The sequence below is a fragment of the Ananas comosus genome, linkage group 1, assembly GCF_001540865.1.
Source record: "Ananas comosus cultivar F153 linkage group 1, ASM154086v1, whole genome shotgun sequence".
Classification (NCBI taxonomy): Eukaryota; Viridiplantae; Streptophyta; class Magnoliopsida; order Poales; family Bromeliaceae; genus Ananas; species Ananas comosus.
This window is the reverse complement of record NC_033621.1, coordinates 16,230,719-16,238,015: the sequence shown is the minus strand read 5'-3', so window position 1 is coordinate 16,238,015 and position 7,297 is coordinate 16,230,719. Positions and strand designations below refer to the sequence as shown.

The following is a 7,297-nucleotide window of genomic DNA, read 5'->3' as shown; positions in this document are numbered from 1 at the left end:
ATGATGTTAAGTAAATGCATGTTAATAACAATGCATAGAGTAAATGCAGAAAAGTAATAGAATGCATAGAGCATGATAAATAATAATGCAAGCAAGTAATTGGAATGCATGATGATAAATGGTAATGCTTAGAGTAATGCATATTATAACATGTAAGTGAACCTAATGTTATGGCTAGATATGTAGCTAAGTAAAGAATGCATGATATGAAATGCATAGATGAAAATGCTAAGTAGAAATGCATAGTAGCAGTTACATATGCTAGTCAATGCAGTGATAATAATGTATGCTAAGTAATGCAGGATATGAGTAAATGCATATTAATAATAATGCATGGACCTGAGGATGCTAAGTAAAGGAATGCATGTTAGTAATGATGCAACAGATAATTGCAAGTAAAGAAAGCATGTGCTGGTATATGTATATAAACTAGATGATAACCTAGGATGATAGAGATGATTGGACACTAGGTGTCAGGTAGACCTCGAGTGGTCATTTAACTAGTGGTCAGTAAACCTAGGATGAACTATGTAAACCTAGAATGGACTCTAGGTAAGATGATAAGACCTAGCAAGGTATCTAGGTAATGGAAATGAAACGAAAAAATAAACCTAAACAAGAGTGTAATAAAGAAAGAGAAGTAATAAGTGGTATAACCACTAGATAGGTCACGATACAATAAAAAGAGAGATAAATGATAATAGAACCCTCGACCTGTGGTAAACGTGGTTCCGGCATCACAGGGACTAAATATGCATAAATAGTTCTTGGTACGGAGAGGGTTCGCTAGAAGCGACGCTTCGCGCGAGATTTGGTACGTGAGGTTAGATTGGGGGGCGATTCCATGAAACACCGCCCGGGCTTTTGAACCATTGTGCTTGGCGTATGTGCGACGATTTCGCCCCAGAGTGGAAGCCATTTGAGGATCAGCACGCCAGAGCAGACTGAGTCCATGCTGGGTAAGTATCGTGCGGGTGCCTCAGGTGACTGTGTCTGCATGACCGTTGTTTGTGTGGGTGCGACTTGTTCCCCAGATGGTGGGTGTTCAGCGTCTCGAGCTCGTCGCTGGGTAAGTGCAACGGATCGCACCGATGGTTAGTCTTGTGGCTCGAGCCGTGGTTCAGCGTGGTGCGACGTTTCGCCGCTAGGAGGCTGAATCAGAGTGAGGGCGGTAGGGCTGACTGAGCAGCCGGAGCGCGGGCAGTCCGCGATGATTGACTCGAACCGAGTAGGGTGGTTAGCTTGATAGGGTAGGGAACCCTTATGAGCTAAGATAGACGGTTGAGCTAAGGTATAGGACTTTAGAAAGCCAGTGATTAGTGGTTGAGTTCTAAGGTAATAGAAACCTTAGAGTAAACAGTTATGTGCTTGAGCAGCTAGTAAAATAGATTAAATAATCTACTCGTTGTTCTATGAGCTAAGTACTAGTAAGAATCAAGCAACTACTGTAAATATCGGAAAAGTAAAGATACATATTGCATATTGTTAGGCCTAAACATGTATTCATTGAATATATCTCTGGCTCGTAATTGTTGAACTGCATGTTGCAGGGCTACTTAGACAATACGGTCAGCTTATTCCTGGTGGCCGTACCACTGGGAACATGGAGTTGGTTCTCACCCCAGTTGTTTGGGGTTTTCAGGTCGTTGTGTGCGGCGTGGCGGGCGAGGCGGGGCGTAGCTCGTAGATAGCGCCCACCACAGAGACCGAGGATAGCAGTACCCTGAGACAGTTAGCTTAGGGGTTAGAAGCAAAGAAAAGAAAATGTATTCAACTCTGATGTCATAGTAAGATTGTATATTTGGAGTACAATGAAAATGAAACTATGATACTATACGTGATTTGTGAAATGAATGCTGTAATAGCAAGTAGAATTATGTATTTGAATATTCCTTATCCATCTGGATTGATATCCGTATCCTTGTGGACATTCTGTTGATTGTTGGATTCGCGACGCTTGGACGTACTGGGAGGACTGCTGTCCCGCGTAAGGGAATTCCAGTCCCGTCGGTCGGTCTGTCGGCGGCGCCAGCGACCGTCAAATTGGCGGTTGGATCGCGGCGTGACATTATGTAAAATGTTAGATGGCATATGAATGGTTGGCAATATATATGTAACATATTGTGAATATGATGAATGAGTGCATGTTATTTATTGTAGAAGATCTAGTAATGTTATATACATATTCTGTGGATTTATGTTCAAATGACACATCAATGCTTGAATTTGGTGTGATAAACTTACTAGGTGATTAGAGAACTCGACATTGCGAAAACAATGAATGACAATGAAACATGTATGTGACTGTTGACAAATCATATACATTTAGATGAGTGAGCATATGATTAGTATAGTGGAACATTATGACATGTTGAACACTTAGAAACAGAGTGTGGCATGAGTCAAGAATATAGTACTGTATATGACAAAGTGATAGTAAAGAATGCAAGAAAAGAATGGATGAAAATATTATGACATTTTCAACCTAGATAGGGTATTTGAGCATAGTCTTTCCTCAAAGTAAGGAATGGATTGAACTTGACATCCTCAGAATTTTTTAGATTTGCATCATTTGATCATACTCACTTTAGTCCTTGCTCAGAGGTTGTGGTAGCTCCCCCTCGGGCGATGTTGCTCCGGATCGACATCACTGGTTGTAGCTGGTTATCTCCCCAGAGGACGTCCCACAGTGTTGTAGCGGGTATTCCCGGTTAATGGGATTTTATGGGTGGTGAGTTTGTGAGCGGCGAAACCTTGGGTTTAGCAAGTGATGCGGTAATAAACTTATGGCTATAGTGATGTCCTAGTCAGGGATTTAAGGCCGGGTGCAAGATGAGACGTCCTTCGCTCGGGCCTAGCTTTTTGTGCGGTAATCCACAGACATTGACTCAGACCGAGTCGGGCGGTTAGCTTTGTAAAGATAGATGAAACTTTATGATTAAAATGGTAAAATGCAAAACCTTAAATGTCAATTGGATGAAGTAGTAACCGATTGAATTACTAGTTGATTGATTAGTCGCATCATTGCATGACTTCATATTGATGCGTGAGGCAATGCATGGTTTTATTCGTTGCATAATCAAGATATATATCTATCTGTTTATTGAACTAACTTGCAGTTGCCTCCCTTGGACCTATTGGTCGAGCTTGTCCCTTGGGTGGCCGTACCCACTTGGAACCATGGAGTTGGTTCTCACCCCACGTGGTTTTGGAGTGTTACAGGTTCACACGTGAGCGGCGCGGCGGCGCGAGGCGAGGGCGTAGCATCATAGTTAGCGCCCTACCACCGAGACCAGAGATAGTGGTACCCTGAGTCGGCTTTACTTAGGGATGTAAGGAAATGAAAGGAATAAGATTGTAATAATCATGTTAAATCGGATTGTATTTGGAAGTTACATGTAACAAGTATTGGGATGTAAAATGTATGAATGTAAATGCATGTAATAACATAGGATGTGTTATGTTATTTGATACCTTTCATTATGCAATCTTGATTGAAATGTGTTCCTGGTTGGAACTTCGCACATTGTATTGATTGCGACGTCTTGAATGTACAGGGGAGACTCTGTCCGCGATACAGGGGAAACCCTGTCCGTTCGGCGGTCTGTCGGCATGCCCGAAACCGACCAAATAGGCGGGCTCGGGGCGTGACAGATAAGATGATATCAGAGCATAAAAAGAACATAAAAAGAACAATAGAAAATGGTTTAGTTGGACCTAGGAGACCCTAGGATAGTAAACCATAGGAGATTAAGGCTCGTGAGAGACGAGGACTTGTGACTTTTGGCAAAAGGTTAATTGATTGGGTTGTGTCGTAAACCTCTAAAACGGATGTTAGAGGTAGATTCAAGGTGTGGTTTGTTCTCAACCAATGGTGTTCCTGTTGGGCGCGCACAACATGAAACCGAGTGATGAGAATAGACGCCATTGCGTGACTTTCGCTCGATTTGAGTCGGTAATAAGTGTCTCGTGTTCGACCTAGAAGGTCGAGGATTAATAGAGTTGTCGCGTTTTAGAAAACGACAGCACTGCGTAGGCGATCTTTGTTTAGATCGGCGCGGGATGGGCCAAGTGGTGTCCCTGGGCAATTTGAGACGAGCGGAGACTTGAGACTTCACGAGCGATTGGCCACTCTCGTGTGTGTGGCGGGGTAATGAGCCGAATTAGTGCAATGCCAGCAGAAGGCTGCCATATGCCGGGAGGAGCGAGTTAAGAGACTCCAAGAGTTGGGGGATCAGTAGTGATCTCACCAGTTCCGGCTCGTTAACTACGCGTGAGAAGGAAAATATTTGAGAAACGCGTAGATAGAAAATATGATATAAATGCGATGGTATTATTGTCATAAAAAGTGACAGATACTTTTATTTTGAATCATTAGATAAGATCTAATGGCAAAAAATTAATATCTTCATTTGAGAATAAATTATTACTTAGTTAATTATTTGAAATGACTGGTTGAAAATTACTGGACATAAAAATATTAGTAAAAAAGAATAGAGGCATTTTTGGAAAGAGGAAAAAATTCAAAACTCATGCTTTTATAAACAGTATAGATATTGCATGTCACTTCCATACTATCACTCCTTCTGTAATTTTCACTTTGTAATTTTTTTTTTCCTACTATCACTCCTTCTGTAATTTTCTTAGTTCTTAGATGTCGATGCTTTAAAATAGATTTTCGTTTTATTATTTAAATACGAAACAAGTATTAATTTTTTTTCTTGGATGTCTTATTGTTCTCAGGATATGGCACTTGGGTATGATTCTATACGTGACATCACTCCTCTTGGAGACAAATGGAATATCAAAGTCAGAGTAATTTGTCTGTATAGTATGCCTGAATTTCATCGTCCAGAGGTGGTGAATATCCTAGAGTTAGTTCTTTCGAATCAAAATATAAGATACGACTTTCATTTTCAAATTGAACATACATTTGCTTTGTTTTTACTAAAAGATACTACATAATTTATTTATTTTCTATTTTAGGAAAATAGAATACATGTAAGAAAAGCTTTCCTGAACAAAATCAATTTTCAATATTCTACGGTTGTACGTGAGATGGAAGATGTTTTGACAATATCAAAATATGGACTTATATTTACCTCTTTTGATGAAATACTTGCTAATGACACTGATGACAAATATTTAGTAGGTAAGAGTTGTTACATGCATCAAATATTTGATTTTTAAAATTTAATTTTTAATATGTATACCTACTATATTGATTCTTATATTTCATTTTTCTAATTTATCAGATGTCATTGGGAAGCTTTCTGGAATTAGTAAAATGGAAGAAAGCTGCAAGAACGGTAAAGAAACAAAAAAGATTACGATACTATTTGAGGATGACAAGTAGATGCTCATAATTATAAATATATCTTTTAAATATTTATATATATATTTTTTCAGTTAGCTGCTTATTATTATAAATAGATGACTAAACTAGATTGACAGTTATATCCAAAACAAATTATACTGTATTTATCAATCTGATAACTTTATAATACGACACTCATGTCTACATCTTAAATAACGGTACTTTACGTTCTTTGAGTTTTCTTGCTAGTATAAATATAAATATAAAAATTATCTATCAGATATAATATAAACCAAAAATAAGTAGGCTCATATATGATATAAAATGAATTGTTTTATAAGTAGCATTTGTAGTATAATAGTCCTTTTAATTTGTATTTTGGTCATTTAGTATTTTTTTTCTGTAAAACTTATAGCAACAAGAAGCTGGGTTGCACATTGTGGGGGAGGTTTTCTGAAGAACTTCATATTTATAGACAAGTAGGGAATGAAGACCCTGTCATAATTAAAATGCAATGGTACAAGATAAAAGACTTTGCATGTATCTCATTTATATTTACTTTGGATATTATTTATATTCTTACTAATTATACTAATTATTGTATATCTATGGGCAACATAGGTCCACGTAGTATATCAAACTCTCTTTATGCAACCAAGATGATGATCAATACTGATATATCAGAAATATTGGAGTTCAAAAATAAGTAAGTTAACCAATAACCTTATTATTATATATATATATATTCTTCACTTACATTAAAATATAAAATTTAGGATTGTAAGTGGAGAATTAAGTCGATCTATGGTGCTTAGTGAAATTTCAACTCAATCCACTATTTCTCTAACGGATGACTTACTAAAAGTATCTAAAAAAAAACTCTGGCTGAAATTCAAGAATGCCAACAGGTAAACAAGTGTAAATATCTTATCCATGTTTATGATTTTAATACATTTTATTCTCTTATTCTTAATATTAAATATAAATCATCTTTTCAGCCTTATGTATGTGTCACTCTAGCAACTGTTCTAAGTGTTGAGACTTAGCGTGGCTGGTACTACAATTCTTGCAAAAAGTGTAGCAAAAAGGTGATTCCTGATGGAACTCGATTCTATTGTGAATTCTGTGAGAGAATGGTAACTTGTGTTGGACTAAGGTGAGAATTTTTACTTCTATACTTGATGTGTATGATTTAATGTGATATTTTTCTAACAACAACCTACAATATGCATATAGTTTCAAAGTCCAACTGAGGGTGATAGATGAGTCTGGGAGTGCTTCGTTGATTTTATTTGATCGTCAGGTTGTCCAGTTTCTGCAAAGTACTGCCGTGCAATTACACCAACAAGTTTTAATGGTAAGTGCGTATTATTTATCATAAATATATATAGTCTGTTTCTTATTTTTGTATATACTAATAGTAAATATTCTTACTCAGACGGGTGACATGAGCCAGGCACCTAAAAAGCTTGATGAGTTTCTGGGAAAAAGAATGCTATTCAAGATAAGGATAAAAGACAATAATATCAATCATCCTAAATCTGTGTACACAGTGAACAAACTGAGCAGCGATAAAAGTCTGATTGATGAATTTTTGAAGAAGTCAATTTTACTTGGGGTAATTGGCAATTCTAAATTTAAATATGTAAGGACTGAGATTTTGACAGTGCAACTAAACTCTCTGTTGACGATGTTTAGGTGTGTAATTTAATTACAAAAGCACTCGTTAAGTTTCAGGAGAAACTGAGTAAGAATGGAGAATTTACGCGATTATTAGTTTTCACTTAAAGTGAATAGTAACCTAGTTTTTCGGTGAAGCCACGGAGTAGAGTTGGCTTTCGGTGCGTATCGGACTCCGTTCATAGCGATCCAATAGCTCGTTTTGAACGGTTCAGCTATTCTGGAACCAATGGCACTGACGAATTTTAGATCTAACGCACGGTTTTCGAGAAAAAGGGATTTTATCGAAAAGAGGGTTTT

At 37.5% G+C, this 7,297-nt stretch overlaps 1 long non-coding RNA gene across 1 annotated transcript; it reads left to right on the top strand.

The window, feature by feature from the left end:
- LOC109709587 lies at positions 5,229-6,664 on the top strand. The gene is made up of 3 exons (XR_002216149.1): positions 5,229-5,309; positions 6,316-6,473; positions 6,554-6,664. It is a non-coding gene; the product is annotated as an uncharacterized LOC109709587 (long non-coding RNA).